At 38.2% G+C, this 17,898-nt stretch overlaps 1 pseudogene; it reads left to right on the top strand.

Annotated features, from left to right (window-relative positions):
* The first annotated feature begins 241 nt into the window (after window positions 1-241).
* Window positions 242-17,504, top strand: LOC144285708 (adenylosuccinate synthetase isozyme 2 pseudogene; annotated as a pseudogene).
* The last annotated feature ends 394 nt before the right edge of the window (window positions 17,505-17,898 follow it).

The following is a 17,898-nucleotide window of genomic DNA, read 5'->3' as shown; positions in this document are numbered from 1 at the left end:
AGCCAGGAGCACAATTAGGAGCTCAATACAGTGATCCTGACAAGAAATAATAAGGATGTGAACTCAGACAATGGCACTAGGGATAACACAACAAAATAGGACGGGCCTGAGAAATATGTAGTAAAAATAGACAAGATTTTGGCGGGTGGCTAGAAGAAGAAGCTGGCAGGTTGGAGGAGTCAAGAATGACTTCCAGGTGTCTATTTTGGGCACTGGCTAGATTACAGCACCGTTAGCCGATATGACAACAGGAGAAGAAACATGTCTCAAGGTAGGTGCAGTTTTCAAGGTGGGAGCACCATGATGCAGTTTTTGCACTGAGGGAAAAAAATCAGTAAAGTGGGTTAAACATGTAGGTTGAATATAGAGGAGAGAGACTTTATCAAAATTAAAAAATTTTTTTGCTCTACCAAAGACTGAAGAGTATGAAAAGGCAGGCTACACTGGGAGAAAATATTTCCAAACCATATATCCAACAAAGACTTTGTAGAATAGATAAAGAACTCTCAAAATAGAGCAATCAACAAATAATCCAATTAGAAAACAGGCGAGGGGGATGCCTGTGTGGCTCAGTGGTTGAGCGTCTGCCTTCAGCTCAGGGCGTGATCCCGGGGCTCTGGGATCGAGTCCCACATTGGGCTCCCTGTGGGGAGCCTGTTTCTCCGTCGGCCTATGTCTGTGCCTCTCTGTGTCTCTCATGAATAAATAAATAATCTTTAAAAAAAGAAAGAAAATGGGCAAGATATTTCATCAAAGACATGAAAAGACATCTTACCAAAGAGGGTATATAGCAAGTAAGCACATGAAAGATATTCAGCATCAAGAATCATTTTAACAAAAATTAAAGAGAAATGAAAATTTAAGCCACCATAAGATATCCCAGCACACCTATTAGAATGGCTAAAATAACAATGATAACACCAAATGCTGGCAAGGATGCAGAGGAAACTGGATTACCACTCACTCATTGTCATGAGAATGTTAAATGGTACAGCCATTCTGGAGAACAGGGTACAGTTTATTAACAAATCTAACCTGGACTGGCCATTCAACTCAACAATTGAAACCTTGGGCATTTATCCAAGAGAAACAACAACTTATGTATACCCAAAAACATGAATGTTTATAGCAGCTTTATTTATAATACCCTGGAAAACCAGGAGCAGGGGTGGAGGGCGGATGCCCTCCCATGGGTGCATGGTTAAAAAAACCGTGGCACTCCCATACCATTGGAATAGTTTTCAGTAAATATAAGCAACAAACTACTGATACAACAAACTGGTATGGATTTCACCGGAATTATGCAGAGTGAAAAGAGCTAGGTTTTAAAGGTTACATGCTATATTATCAACATTCTTAGATGTTATATAAGTTACACACACACTTATTCACTGAGAGCATACATAACTGTTAAAATCTGAATAAAGTGTGGGGGTTGTACCAATGTCGACGACCTGCTCTTGATACTGGCTTACAGTTATGCAAGATGTTATCATTCATTGAAGAAAACTGGGTGAAGGGTACACAAGACTCCCTTTACCTTTTTTTTTCCAACTTATGAATCTGTAAGTATTTAAATATGTGTGTGTGTATATATATCTGGTATATGGTAGATAGTTGATGGATAAAGCCTGGTTCTTGAAGACACAGAAGAGCTGATTCTAGTGCACAGATGGACGGATTCATAGTAAACAGGACGGATGGTGGCTTCCCCCTAAGAGAGGATGATAAATAGGTGCAGGTGCAAGGAAGCAGGTGGAAGGCATAGAGGGCCAAAAGGTAAAAAGGCCAACAGCTAATCTTATCTGTTTTCCATGTTAAGAGTCACAACTAGCTGCTGCAAGTGATGAGGAACTAGGGCACAAAGCTTAAGCGAGCTGAAGGTTTGGAATACCCACTGAGGGAAATGGAAGAGGGCACATCATAGAAATGTATTACCCTAGTTTTTTAACCTCGTGTTGTCATCCATAGTGCTGTCCAGCAGAACTTCCTGCCATGAGGGAAATGGTCTGTATCTGTGTTGCCCAATACAATAGCCATTAACCACATGTAGGCTCCTGAGTACTTGAAATGTGGCTAATGTGACCAAGGAAGTAATTTTTAATTATATTTAATTTTAATTTAAATAGCCACATGTGGTTAGTGGCTACCTTATCAAACAGTGAAGCTAACAGATGTACATAATAAAGAAGCAGTAAATTTTCAACCAGAATCAATCCTTCTGGGTAGTTAACAAAGATCTAGACCTAATATCCAAAGCATATAATTTTCTTTCCTTTCTGTGTTATTGATAATTCCGTTTGTACTGAAGCTGCAAATCATTATAAAATCCTTGGTTCTTGAAGCTCCACTTGAAGCCAGCCTTCTTGAAGCCAGCTTTCAAGCAATTCTATCTTCTATATTTCTCAATTTCAAATCCTTTTGTCGGGCAGCCCTGGTGGTGCAGCGGTTTAGTGCCACCTGCAGCCTGGGGTGTGATCCTGGAGACCCAGGATCGAGTTCCACATCGGGCTCCCTGCATGGAGCCTGCTTCTCCCTCTGCCTGTGTCTCTGCCTCTGAATAAATTTTTAAAAAAATCAATTCCTTTTGTCATGCTTGTATCCCACATGACGTGGCAGCAAAGTCTTAAAAGCACAGCCCAAGAAGGCCTTGAGCTATACCCCAGACATATTTTTTAGAACATTCTAAAGCTCAGGGGGTAAATGAGCCTATCTACTCTCAGAGGAGCAGAAATGCTGAGTCTGTTCTAATAGGTGCCCAACCCAATGACAGAACCACCTCCAAACTTGACCATGCAGTGACTGTCCAATTTTATTTCATAGCACTCCCCTCATATCTCACTATATTTCAAACACACTAGCTGTTCCACAGTCCTGCGGCATGGCCAGGGCTTTATGGCCTTAGGGTGCTCCATAAATTACTTCAACAAGTAAACAAACAGATGAATGGTCAAATGAATGAAGTAAACCAAATTCATGACTCCTCACCATTACCACCCAAGTTCCAGGTCAGGCATCATGGTCCTGGCCTTTCTCTGACCCTGTTCTTTACAAATCCATGTCCCATATAAGATAAGGAAATGGGGAGTGCCATCTACAACAACACTTAACACAGAAATCCAGTTGAGTCAAGACACAACTCCTCATTCAAATGTTGCAGAAACTCATCAGGTGACATGTTTAGGGGAGAAACAAGGGTATCACTCACTACAGAGACATTTCCACTAGGGCCCCTAATTCCACCAATGAAAACTGCTGTGCTGGCATGTTCTAGATGATTCTCCTCCAGTTAGCAATTCTTTGCAAGAGGTAAGCCTTAAGTTTCATTGACTGAAGAAGTGCCTGAGCTTTCAGCTTCCCGAGGATTTGACTGGTTAAAGCAGTTTTGGAAATAGAGGCTTTAAGTGATTCAGAGCCAGCCTGCCCTCTGCTTACAAATTGGCTTTTCAGAGACACTCTGAGGAGGGTTTGCTGGGGAGTAGGCCTTTTCTTTGTAACCTGAGAGCTCGCCTAATAACCCTCAAGTATTTTCCTGATAGGGAAGAGCAACCTAACAGAGCCTTTCAAGGATAGTTTGCACATTAAAAATTGATGTAGCACTTTAAAGTTTAATATTTAAACAAAACGCTTAGTGTTTACGGGCACCACACATTTTCATAGGTACCAATGTGGGGAACAGTCTGTTGGGCTGGGGAAACACTACTGAAAAAACTGGTCAATATCCATAGTACATATTCCTAAAAAGGCAGTTCTGGGGTTTTTAGCCTCTGATTATTCTGGAACAAGCTTTTTTCAGGCCATAAACAATATTTAGATCAGAGGGACTGACTGCCATCTCTGGTGGACATGAGAGGTAAAAAATCCCAAATTCTTGTTTTCTATACCAGCCATCTTCAATCTTTATTCTACAGGACATTGAAGGTTGGCATTAGCTGTAAATGATGATATAAAAATCCAATTACTGAAAAAAAATCCATACACAGTAAACAGTGTTCTTTCTGAGCCAGGGAATAAAAGATAAGGTAAAAACAAACACTAGCCAAAATTTCAAAATATAGGAATTGGATATCTGTCCCGTAACAAGCCAGGAAGAACAAAAACAAAACCAAAACAGAGAAGAATGATTCAATACTAAGTAGTCCCATGTTTAAATAGTCCAGCTGTATTCAGGTGGTATATGAGGGGGTAAAATATTAAGTGTGGTCTATAAAACAATGAGGCTGATTCCATAAGCCACACACAGGACCAGTTTCAATATGTTCTCATTGCACTTTTGGGGAGGCAACAATGAATGACCTACCACTTACTGCTTCGATGCCTTCACTCAAGAGTCAAAATCCCAGGGAAAGGGCCTAATCTGTCAAGCTTAAGTCACCCCCTGCCAATCACCCATGCTAACTACCTGCCCCTAACTGTACCAGAGACGGGCTCATTCATTCAGTGGCTTTCATTTTCTGTGTGTGGACTACAAGAGAGGCACTAGGGATACACCAGAACTGAGTAGACGATATCTCTGCTCTCCTGGCACTTACATTACAGACCATCTGGGTCTCCACCCAAGAACATCAGTGGCAAAGTCTCAGAAGGTGGAATGTGTTTGGCATGTTAGAGGAACTGGAGCAATGGCAGCCATAGGGAGAACAGCGGTGTTAGAGTAATGCTCACCTCTCTTGATGTTTCCTCCCACATAGCAGGAGCTCCACGAGCACATCACCCCTGACCTTTGGATTTATCCATCCATCTACAGTGGAGCAGAAATTACCCAGTGGGAAACTGAGATGCTCTTAGGGAAGTGGGCAGCCTTCTCATAAATCAATGTCACCTAGAGTTTTCATCGTCCTCTAGCTTGGTGGGTACCCTTCAGAGTCCTGAAGTGAATCTGAAGTCAGTGTTCAAAACGCTTTTCTGCACCACTCTTACTTTAGCAAACTTATTCCTTTAAATGCACTACAAGATTAATTAAAGCAGGAGAAAAGTGTAGGAAGTCTGTATGATTTTATTGTATGCATACACTGGGCTCACTCCCATCAAAATACTAAGGCAGTTGAAATGGTTTGTCAAGTATATTAAAGTGAACTATGTGCAAGAAAAAAAAGTTAATGAATGCTTGACCACCTTATAATTTCGGGGTTCCTAGCAAGACCTATTGCTAGACTAGAAAAATCAGAGAGAAGACAAAATTTTTATACTAAAGTCTGATGGACTCAGTGTTCCACATGCCTTTTAGAGAACTTAGACCTACAGACCTCCATTATTTCTTAACGAAAGATACAGGAAAAGGAGCAAAAAAAAACCTGACAATAAGCAACCTCAAAATAATCATTTGGGGGCAATCAGATGTAGAAAAGGCATTAATTACTTTTTGGTACCCCAGTAGACTCTTCGCTAAGGATGCCTGATTTGGAATTCAACAGGGGACTAAATGATATAAATCAATCAATCAATTAATCCTCACTACAGGTGAACTCAAGGAAGCTGATACCAGGCAAGTTCTCTGAAGCTGGAGTACAGCACTCTGCTCAGTGTTGCTTTCTGAGCCTCTCACCCATAATGACTGCTGTTGAGTGGTATAAGAGACAAGTGTTCAATTCATCCAAGTGTAGAGGGCCTCTCTGCTTCTTTGTGCTTTTTTTTTTTTTTTTTTGTCCAGTGATGGAAGAGCAAGCCTCAGCATGTCAAAGAAGTGTAGGGCAGCGTCAGCAGGAGTAGCTACAGAACAAGGTGCATAGCTCTGGAAAGCTGCCCAAACACCTGTCACCACTGAAACTACTTCACCTGTCCATCATTTGGATATGTGACCTTAGCTTATGATTTGGGTCCGTATAAAATTCAAATACTCCCAGAATGGTAGGTTTCAGATCCTTCTTAGGTTCCTAGAAGAGTTAAGATAACTTTTCAGATACTGGCTCCCTGGGGGACAGTGGTGCTAACCAGAAACAGAAAGCAGAGGTTGAGTTAGATAATCAAACTGCACCAATGCCTAGGTCTGGCCTTATCCCTTTCCTATTACCCACCCAGGATCTTATCATTCCCCCCTGTAATCTAAACCTCTTCCAAGTACCCTAAAGGTTCTTGTCACTCAATTCCAAGTGTGTTTATAGGGGGAAGGGGACTGTTCCCCATGCCACCACGTGGTTCTCCCACCCAAGCTGGGTATCCTATGATTCAACTTACCTCTGATACTCTCTACTGGAAGATAATGTCAAATCCCACAGGTATGGGGTAAGGTCTCAGCCTTACAAGACTGCTTCCCACTTCAGACATCAATGGCAAGTCTAGATTACCTGTGCTTCTGACACACTGACTATAAATGAGAGGTTCCCACAATCCCCTCCTTGGGTTCAATTCATTTGCTAGAGTGCCTCACAGAACTCAAGAAATCCATTTATTCACTAGATTCCTAGTGTATTATAAGGGATATTAAAGGATATGAATCAACAGCCAGATGAAGAGATACATAGGGCAAGGTCCTGAAAGAAAAAGCTTCTGTCCTAATGGAGATTGAGACCTACATGGTGGCATGTTGAAGCATTATGGTTCCCCAACCTACAAGCTCTCCAAACCCTACTCTTTTGAATTTTTATGGAGGCATCATTACTTAGATATGATTGATTAAGTCATTAGCCATTGGTGACTGATTTCAATCTCTAGCCCCTCTGCTCTCTCCAGAGATTGGGGAGTGGGACTCAGTTTGGACCCTCTAATCACTGAGTTAGTTCCACTGGCAACCACCCACTCCCATCCTTAATGCTTTCTGAAAGTCACCTTATTAACATAAACTCATGTGTGATTGAAAGGAGCTTATTATGAATACTAAGACACCTAGTCACCCTTATCACTTAGGAGATTCCAAGGGTTTTAGGGCTTCTGTGTCAGAAACAGGGATAAAAACCAAATACATATTTCTTATTGTAAAACACAGTATCATATGCCCCAGTGCCTAAACCCCCTGTTCCCCCACCTCCTGGCCCAGGTTTGGCTATTGCAATCCTTTAGGCTCTTCCCAGATGCTGAATAAACCATAGATGTGACTAGGGCCAAAGGCCTAAAGTGTTAACATACATTGTGTCATTTAATTCCATGGCTTTGCTCCATTATTCCTTCCAACCAAAACATCTGCCTCCATCACTCCATGAAGCCAAATTTTGTCCCCCCAAAAGTTCAAATCTCACCTCTTCTATAATTTCTTCCCAAGATCCCACCACCTATAGCAATCTCCTCCTCTTCTGAATTCAAAACATTTGTTTCCTAAGGTAATCATTGGCAATTACCCATGCCAACATCGTAATTTATTTCAATATTCAATGTTGTCATATGCCTTCGTCTACAATTAGGCCATAAATCAGCAGGAGGGGCACAACCTATGCTATTGTGGTATTCTTCTAGTAACACTTATGATTCCACTGTTACTATCATTTCTCCACCTCTTATGTATACAAGACCACCCAACTTTGCAAGCTTGTTATGGGTAAAGAATATTTTGCCCTCACCCCTAAATATTTGTCCCTTCAAATGTCCAAGAACTCTGTAAAGATTTTAAAATTTCTACTTAGAGACAAAATAAAGACACAGAATATTAAGTAACTTGCCCCAATCACATTGCTATGAAGTGACTGTGCTTGCCTTATTGTACCAGTTTATGTTGCTCTAGAACATATTCCGAAAATCTGACACTGTTTAGATCTCCATAGCACCCTACATAATAGGTAAGAGGACTGGGTTTGTTTGTTTGTTTGTTTGTTTGTTTGTTTGTTTTCAAGAGATATTGGGGTTAAGGAGTTGGAGAAAATAACAGATCAGTACTGGTAGAAAAATCACAATGAATATATGATTTAGAACTAAGGTTCTTATCTATAATTGAACTTTTTGGGAATCAATGAGTAAGCTTCAGGATGCTTATGAACCATTTGAAATAGAAATGGAAGCACTGAAATATGTATATGTGTACATTTTTTTGAAGGAGCATCCATAGTTCTTTTTTTAAAATTCATTTATTTATTTGAGAGAGGGAGAGAGCCGGGGAGGGGAAAAGAGAGAGGGAGAGAGAGAATCTCAAGCAGACTCCCTGCTGAGTGTAGAGCCTGATGCAGGGCTCAATCTCACAATCCTGAGATTATGACCTGAACAGAAACCAAGAGTCAAATTCTCAACTAACTGAGCCACCCAGGCACCTCAGGGTCCACAGTTTTAATGAGATTATTAAAGTGATTCTATGATAGTCATTAGGACTGATCACATATCTTCTGGCTTTCTCTCTGCCAGGTCCATGGATAACACCTCCCCACCTCTAGAAGTAGGTATAATCATGTAACTGAGCCATGAAATATGAGAAGCAACTTATGGCACTTCCAGACAGAAGCTTTAAGAAACAGGGCCCATCACTTTCCTTTTCCCTCTGATACAGTGGTTGGTGATGGTTGAAATGGCAACAGCTCCATTAGTTTGAGCTCCTAAGAGTTTACAACCCACTGGTGCCCCCTGCCAACTCAAAATAGATCTGTAGTATAAGGGGGGAAAAAGTGTTAAAGTCTCATGCCACAGAAATCTTAAGGTTATTTGTTACTTTGGCATATTGCAATGGATCATCACCGAGGCACACCTATAACTCCCCAAAAGTTAGGAGTCACTGGAATCTTAATGAAGTCCTAACAAAAGATGATTTCCAGGAGTAATTTCTTCTCCTCACATTGATGAAAGCAAGAGGCATAATATTGAATTCTATTTTGATATTTTACCTATATTTGAGTAAAATCTTCCCCCTCCATGCTAGCATAACATGAATTACTCTGTTTCTTCTTTATAAGTCACAGCAGCTCATGAAGAAGAAGGAAAAAAAAAAAGCCCACATAAGTGCCAGAAGCTTTTAGCGAAGGAAGCATGAGTATGAATAGCTCATAGAGGTGAAAATTCTTCAGAAAAGTTGGACCATTTTCTCTGCTTCTCCTGATGGGAGTTCTTATCACCTTGTGCATGAAATATTTTAATAATTACCTTGTTGATTTCCTTGGCTCAAGACCGGCTCTCCCATCATCATGCATAATGTGGCAATATTAATCTTTCTAAATTGCCATTTGCAGCATGTAATTTTCTTGGTCATTATCGTGCCAAGTTTTCCTACTACCAAAAAATACAAAGTTATTGTCTTAACATCCAAGCCTATTTTAATATGGTCCCATCCAATATCTTAAGCATTGATTCAACACCCTGACTCCTCTTCAGCTGCACACCCCTTACCAACCAGACCAGTGTGTTACAGTCCCTGAACAAATTAGTCTATTTCCACCCCAATGCCTTTGATTACAGTGTTCCTCCTGCCTCTTCAGAAAAAAAAAAAAAAAAAGAAAAAAGCTGAGAGAAATGCCTCTTGGTTACTCTAGCTTTCTTGGGCATGTTGAAGCAGCCTTCCAAAGATTCTGATAGCTCTGCTATCCTGCGCCTGTACAAACACAGAACACGAGGAACAGAACCAGAAAGCAAAGCAAAGTCCCCAAAGACTCAAAAAGCTAACAGCCAGGCTACAAAGCAAAGAGAGATCTTCCACAGCTCAAAACTCAGATAGTTCATCTGTACAGTAAAGAGATTTCTGGGATCTCACCAGTGCTCAGATTCCAGTCCTTACTGAAGAGAAAGTACCAAATATTTGAAACTAGTAGAGAATTGAATCAAGCTAAAGCTGCAACAAAGCCTAGACCCAAAAAAATTACAAATTAGTACTCTCTTCTTACCAGCCTGAAAGAAAAAATAGTGTATCTTTTTATTAGAGTAAATGTTCTTTATGTCTATCTCTACTGTTAATTTTTTAAAATGGCTGGTACACAGTAAGAAATTACAGGTTACAAAAAGAAGAAAGAAACACTCAGATCCAGACAGGGACTTTAAAACAAATATGATACATATGTTAAAGCATCTATTAGACAATGTAGACAATACATATAAGCCTATGAAAGATTTCAGCAGGTTAATGTAAATTATAAAAAGAAACAAAAGGAAATGCTGGAAGTAAAAATTATACCAGAAATTAAGAATTCACTTAATCAGCCTAACAATAGATTGTACACTCAGAGGAAAGGAATTATAACTTGAAAATAGAAAACTATACAAAGAAATTATACAAAAGGAGACACAAAAGTGAAAAATTATGGGAAAATCTGGAAGAGAGCATCTGAGATTTGAGAGGCAATACTAAACAGTCTAATATACGTGCTATTGGAATCTCAGAAGAAGAAAAGGAGAGAAAATGGAGACAAAATAAATATTTAAAGAGATAGAGATCAAGAATTTTCTAAAATTGATCAAACACATCAACATCAAGCACAATAAATATAAGATCAGCAAATGTCAAGCAATATTTAAAAAAATAAAAATAGGCATATCATAGTTAAAGGTGAAAATAAACTTCAAAGCAGTCAGGGAAAAGGACATGTTATGTACAGGGGGCCAATGTTACAAATGATCCCTGACCTTTCTCATCAGAAGAAAAGGATGACTAGACATTGAAATGATATCACTGAAGTACTGAAAGAAAAAAACTCTCTAGCTAGAATTCTATAACCCACAAGAATATCCTTCATAAACTGCAGTAAAATAAAGGCATGTTCTAATAAATAAAACCTGAAAGAAGTCATTGCAAATACCTCCACTAGAAGAAATTCTAAAGGCTGGAGGCAAATGATACTGGATAGAAACCCTGAAGAAGAAACTAAGAGCATAGGAAAATACTGGGGTAAATAGAAAAGAGTTTCATCTTCACAATTTTTAAATTTCTTCAGATACTATTGACTGTTTGAAGCATAAATCAGAATAATGTCTTATTAGCTTAAAAACCATCCAGCCCTATTCAGCCCCCAAGTTAAGTGTTTCCCTGAATTTCCTATATAAACTATATCTCAGGGTAACCAAAGAGTTGATAAGGGGAAATTCTCTTTACAGAAACATACCAGTTAATAAAGAAAGATGCAATTAAAATATCAACATTTTGCAATGTCTAATGAATTAAGAGTTTTAGGAAAATATCAATAATTGCTAATAGAACAAAAGAGAAACAACTAAGCATCCTATGAATATATATATATATATGTATATACATATACATATACATATACACTCACTACTATCTGTGGAAATATTCTTGCCAAAAATAATTTAACCCAAATTTGATCAATCCTCTAGAATTGACAGACGCTATGTCTAACTACCAATTTATAGAAAACACAGAAGACTGAATATTCTCCAAGATGCATCATATATAACTATATGTGTCCACTTACTAAAAACACTCTTATTCAGAAAGAGAGGTACATTTTTCATTTTTATATTCTATCCAAGAATACTGAATGTGTTGAATGCTTATCATGTACAACAAAATGCTTTAAAGCCTATCATGTGAATTTCCTGAAAAACGGCACAAATATCTTCTCAGTGCCTAGTTACAGTGTGATAAATCGATTTTAAAAACAAAAATAAAATCTGCAATTAAAAAAAGGTCACACCAGCCTTCATATGGCACTCACCTGAGCCTACCAGAAAGATGTGACTTAACCATGCATGAGCTCAAAAGATGAAATATCCATTCTTGATCCCACCAGCCAGTCCTACTCAGCTTCAAATGCAATCTCACTTCCCAATTGGAATATTAATGAACAGAACACATTATAGCGTCTTCTCCTAATAATTAACTGACATAATTTAGAACTTATGCCTCAAGACCCGTCACATGTCCTTTGTAGTATTGTGAGCATCCTCACATAAATATCAAGAAACTGAAAATAAATAGTGTTGACTACTTGACTTGGTTGAGAATGTATCATTGCAGGTGAGTTTTATGTTTGCATATCTTACTCTTGTGACTCAACTTTCTACCATAACTGAGGGAGGAAATGGAGATCATTTTCTCTAAGAAAAATAAAAATGAAGTACAATCCACCAATATATGAGCTATAGAGACATGGAAACATATTTTAAAGAGAAACTCATAACAGCTGCAGCTTCCTTAACCACACTGGCTGATCAACTCCAATTCATCCACCATAACTGATTTAATATGAGAGTATAATTAGTACTGTTGATTACTATCTGGTGCCAGATATCCCAAATGCCCCACCTTTGTGCTAATTAATCTTGAAAAATTTCCAAGCTTTCCTCTGCCCTGCCTGCCTCTGTTCCCTGCATCAGCACTCACAGAGTATTCTACTCAAAACTAGGCAACAAGAATGGCATCACTTGGTCTTGCTCACAGTTGGTACTCAGTAAACGTTTGTTTATTTGAATCACTGTTCCTTCATCACAGTAATTTTCATTAGGATGGAAAACCAAGAATCAAGATTTAGGCTTGGGTCAGTTTAACTGGCATTGATTTGAAGGCCATGCAAACTGATGTGTTCAACTAATTACTAAAAAGCCATCTTTAGAAAATGCCAAGAGTCATCACAGGAGTAATCTGGTTGGAATACTCTGCATTGAGACCTGAAGGCTGATGGTTATACCATTAGGATATCTTTTTATGTCACTGACCTAAATGAAATCAGTGGTAATCTAACAGAACTAGCCAGTGATGCTATTAAAAATTAGGCCAAAAGACTAGAGACATTGCATAATCTCTGATTTTTTATATGAACATAATTTTCATTAAAATATCTGTGAAGTAACAAAATATATTTGACAAATGATAGGACATATATCATCTTCAACAAAGATATGGTTCACAACCTTGACATTCTGTGGTCTCTTCCTCATTCTGCCCTGTCCTCCTGACAAATCCTACAACCTCATAAATCCAGCATTACTTTTCCATTCTAAGCCATCCCCTATAAACACAGTGGGTTTTTTCCACAAGCCACCACTGCATATAGTTATGTAAAGTTCTCATTAGGGCACTGGGTGATATATGGAAGTGTTGAATCACTATATTGTACAACTGAAACTGAATTACACTGTATGGTAACTAACTGGAATTTGAATAAAAACTTTTTTAAACGAACAATAAAATTCTCTTAAAGTGGCAAAGGTGGAAGATAGAGGATAATACCAAGAATGGGCCCAAAAACTAGAAGAAGCAAAGTCAAAATATCCAATTTGGACAATTACAGTTCAGCACCAATTGTGGTGAGGTCCGTAGTTTTATTCACACTTCCTAAAGGAAGGTCCAGGCAGCTGCTTAGGGGAACTATACTTTCAATTTGAGAAAGTATATAATACTTTGAGTATTTATAGCCTTATAATTCAATTACTTAATAACTCTTCTTGGAAAGGGAAAGAAAAAGAACAGCCAAGGAGTAGGGTTTTGTGGCGTTTTAAGTTTGCAGCATTCACTGCTCTTGAAAAGACTAACTGTAAGTGCTAACATGAGTCTGGTGAATTACACAAAAATCCAGTGGAATGTGATGCACCTATGTCATATACCAAAAAATGAAGCACTTTTTCTCTCCATCTCAACATGCTTGTCTTCAGCTGTGCCTAGCAGCATCTGCAGGAATGGTCTTGGAGATGAGCACAGAGACAAGGAAGACCGCTCTTTCATTAGGCTTTCCTCTCTTCAGAGGACTTAAGCCATGATAGCTCTCTCAGGCACCTCTCTGCTTAGTTCTTCACTGAGTCCACTTTCTCCTTCCCTCCCTTGCTGGGAATTCCCCACACTTCAGTGTCATTTATTTCCTCTACCCCAAATCTTCTCTCTCCATATTTTTCTCAGAATGCACTGCTGCAGCCTCAGAACTCTTAAATAGTATCTTAACTAGTTACCTCCCCATTCTATATTGGACAGTTAAAAATCTGCTACAAGGTTAGATCTTATGTCAAGTCAATAATAATAATAATAATAATGAGAATAATAAAAACATAAGAAGGCAGGAGGAAACTTTTGGATTTGATGAATATGTTGATGCCATAGGTTGTAGTGCTGGTTTCATGGGTATATAATTCTCTCCAAATTCAGTAAGTTGTAAACATTGATTATATACAGTTTTTTATATTAAAAAAAAATTTAAGAATTTATCACTAAGAAAATAATCACGCTTCTCAGAACTATTTGTAAACTTTATTTCTAAAGTAGTCTTTAAATAAATAATTTATTATTAAAAAGTTGGTAGGGAGGATGGAAGATGCCTAGCTGGTTCAGTCCAAAGAGCATGTGGTTCTTGATCTTGGTGTCATGAGCTCAAGCTCCACATTTGGAGAGAGAGTACTTAAAATAAATAAATAAAAATTTAAAGATAAATAAATAAACTCATCTTTAAAATTAAGGTTTAATTTTTCATTTGTAATATCCAAAAAATGCCCGTATAGTTAAGGAAATACAGAAAATATAATACCGAAACATAGAGAAATTTTTAGTGCCCAAAGACAGTAACTATGAATCATTTGTTGTATTTTCTTTCTAGAATTTCTTATATATATTTTTTTATGCAGTTGCATATACATAATGCAATTTGTATATTATGAATATATTATTTGGATTCTACTTTAAAATTTTTATAAAACAAACATATTTTAATATTAATACAAAAAGAGAACTCTAGGTTTAACCTCTACAATAATAAATCATCTTTAACTCCCAAGTCAGAATATTTACTAAATATCTACAGGAGAATATATTTTTGAGTTTAAAAGTGATGGAAGAAATCACTTGAAGAGTCAAGTGTGTTTGTGCAAAAATTTGAAGTGTCTACACCCCCAATTGTAAACAAAAATTAAAAAGCAAATGCTTAACCATAAATATATTGCTGTAAGTATAACAAATTAACATATATAAATATTATAATAATATATGATATATGACAGATAAATCACAAAAGAAATGCAGATCTCATATATATGTGGGAGGAAAAAAAGCACTTGAAGAAATGCAAATTTAAACAATTTAAGGAGAAAAATAGCCATAATATGGATAATTCATGCACAAAATGCTCATATTGTGTCACTATCATATTTCAGATTGGAAGCCATCTAAATGTCCAACACTAGGGTAATGGCTAGCTAATTATGGTACAATTTGTAGTAGGATCAATGGTGAGTCTTTAGGGGATTTTCACATATTTTACAAACAGAATACATTTTCCCAAATAGTGAAGATTTAAGCCGGCTTGAGGAGGCCTTTGTGTAAATATGAAGGACTGGATACAGGCATCACTTCTGCTTATTTCTAAAACTCCCACAGTACAGGGCTGAAGACAAGGGGCAACAAGAAGAACCAGAGAAGGGAAAATAGTGGACATGATAATTCAATAAAATTTCAGGAGGTTTAAAACAGATGGAGAGGTCAAAATTGACTTGGCAGAGCTAAAGGAAGCTGAAACCCAAGTGCCAAGGAGAAATCAATGAGGAATGCTGATTCACCCCCATAGGACCCTTGAAAAAGATCATAAGTCAGCAGTACCAGCTACAGCGTGGGAGAAGCAGGTGACAAAGGAACTGGTTGAAAAATCTTGTGGGGAATAGGAAGTCCCAGGTCTCTCCTTCTAGTTGAGCAGTCAGATGACAATATTTAACTGCCCCCAAAGAGACAGGAGATTTATTCTCTGAGAACAGAAATTATTGCTTAAAGATGCAGGCATGGCAGAGAGTTGTGATGGTGACGATGTCTCAGACTACAAATGGGAATGAAGGGAAAGCCTATGCCCTGATTGAGCTCCCTCCCTCAGTCCAAGAGTGCCAGCAACCAGGCATAATAACTTCTTCTAGGCTCTAGACTCCAGGACCTCTCTCTGGAAAACTGAATGGTCACAAAGAGTAGCTCCATGATCTCAGGGTCGTGAGCTACAGCCCCAGGTTGGGGGTAGTGATTACTTGAAATGAATGAATAATAAATAAAAAGATACATGGATGGTAACTAGGAAATTTCAACTAGGGACTTGATATTAGATAATACTGAAATTATTGCTAATATTCTTAGGCGTGATTATGGTTTAGTAATTGAAAGACTGTTTTCATTCTAAAAGAGCTGCATGCTGAATATTAGAGCTGATGTATCATAACATCTGTAACCAACTTCCATATATATATATACATATATATATACACACACATAGATATTCCACATATGTACACATTCCACACTAACATCCATATATACATATATACACATCTTTCACATATGTACACACTCCACACATATATACACACAACCAATTTCCATATATATATGTGTGTGTATACATTAAGGAAAATGGTAATTTACTAATTATTAAATTTATGTCATGTTAATCATTGAATCTAGGTAGTAGGTATGGTATATGATGCTTATTGTATTGGTCTTTCAATCATTCTGCATATTTGAAATTTTTCATTGAAAATTTTGAAGAAAAGTGTTTATCGTTAAAAAGATAAATACTCAGGCAGACCTTTGGCTCCTTCTCCCTCAGCATGTGGCTGGTGGCCAGAGAGCAGTTCAATTTGCTCACTCCTTGCTGCCTGCGTCCCCTTTGGGATCTCCTCTCATCACTGGAGCCACTGGCACTGAGATCAACCCCATTACATCCTCTTTCTCCAACCTCAATTGTGGCCGCCTTGGGAGTGACTCAGGGCAGGGGACCCAGGTGACCAAGATGCTGGGTGCTCAGAGGGGCAAAAAGGCAAAAGGAAGGCGGTAGAACTGCTGGTGCAAAACACCAACATTGTGTGCCACTGTTGAAAAGGAGAAAATAACACCAGCCATACAGTTATAGATTCTGTATGTATTATTCCATCTTTTACCCAGTAGAATAATTAACCCAAATGTTACTGCATTCATTGGAAATGCTGTGATAATTCATCTTCCCAGATTGAGGAAGCAGAGGAAAATGTCCAAAAAGGGAAAAGTCTAGAAGGCTAGGGAAAAAAAGGCCTATCATATCTGACAGTGCTAACACTGTATTCAATTATCATCAAGCAACTGATGGTCTCCAGGAGCAACAGAGACAAGAATAAGCAAGGAAAAATGTGAGTACCACAAAAAAGCACATTGGCCTAGTTTATTCTTCCAAAGCTACTGGGAGTGGACTGCAGATATATGATCTTGTTTCTGACTCTGATGGCTTCTCTGAGAGGTTCAAAGTTCTGGCCAACCAATACAAATCATATACCCCACCCTGGAAATCAAGATTGAAAGTGAATTACAAAACCTCAAGAGCTATATGAAAAGGATTAAACCAATGGTGAGAGATAGAGTTTATTTCCTCAAGGGGGCCCTACAGGGACCACCAAAGAAAATCTTGGTAGAAGATGTGAATGCAGCAGTACTAGATACAGATTTTGGAACTTATCCTTTTATAGCCTCTTTGAATCGTACAGTTGGAGGTGTCTATACCCAGTTGGCTATGCCCCCTCAAATACTGGAGATGTGATGGGGTTGTGAAAGGTTACACAACTCAAGTTGGCACTGGTGCCTTCCCTACTTAGCAAAACAATGAAATTGGAGAATTATTACAAACACAAGGTGGAGAGTTTGGGGTAATCACTGAAAGGAAAAGAAAGTGTAGCTAGTTGGACCTCATTTTGCTCAAATATGCTCCTATGATTAGTGAATTTCCTGCATTGGCACTTACCAAATTAAATATTTTGGACATGTTTATGGAAATCAAAGTTGGAGTTGCTTACAAGTTAAATGGTGAAATCATACCTCATTTCCTAGCAAACCAAGAAGTCTTAAATAAAATTGAAGTTCAATGTAAGACTCTCCTAGATTGGAGCACAGATATATCAATGCAAGGACATTTAAAGAACTACCTGTTAATGCACAAAATTACATTCAATTTATTGAAGATGAGCTTTAAATTCCAGGTAAATGGATCAGTGTAAGGAAATCCAGAGTCTATGATTCAATTCTTTTAAGGATTTCCAGTAACATAAGAAACACTCCTTGAGGGGATCCCTGGATGGCTCAGTGGTTCAGCGCCTGCCTTCGGCCCAGGGTCCGATCCTGGAGAC

Source organism: Canis aureus, chromosome 1 (genome assembly GCF_053574225.1).
Source record: "Canis aureus isolate CA01 chromosome 1, VMU_Caureus_v.1.0, whole genome shotgun sequence".
In the NCBI taxonomy this organism is placed as follows: domain Eukaryota; kingdom Metazoa; phylum Chordata; class Mammalia; order Carnivora; family Canidae; genus Canis; species Canis aureus.
The sequence above is the reverse complement of the archived record's forward strand: the minus strand, read 5'-3'. Positions and strand labels throughout refer to the sequence as shown.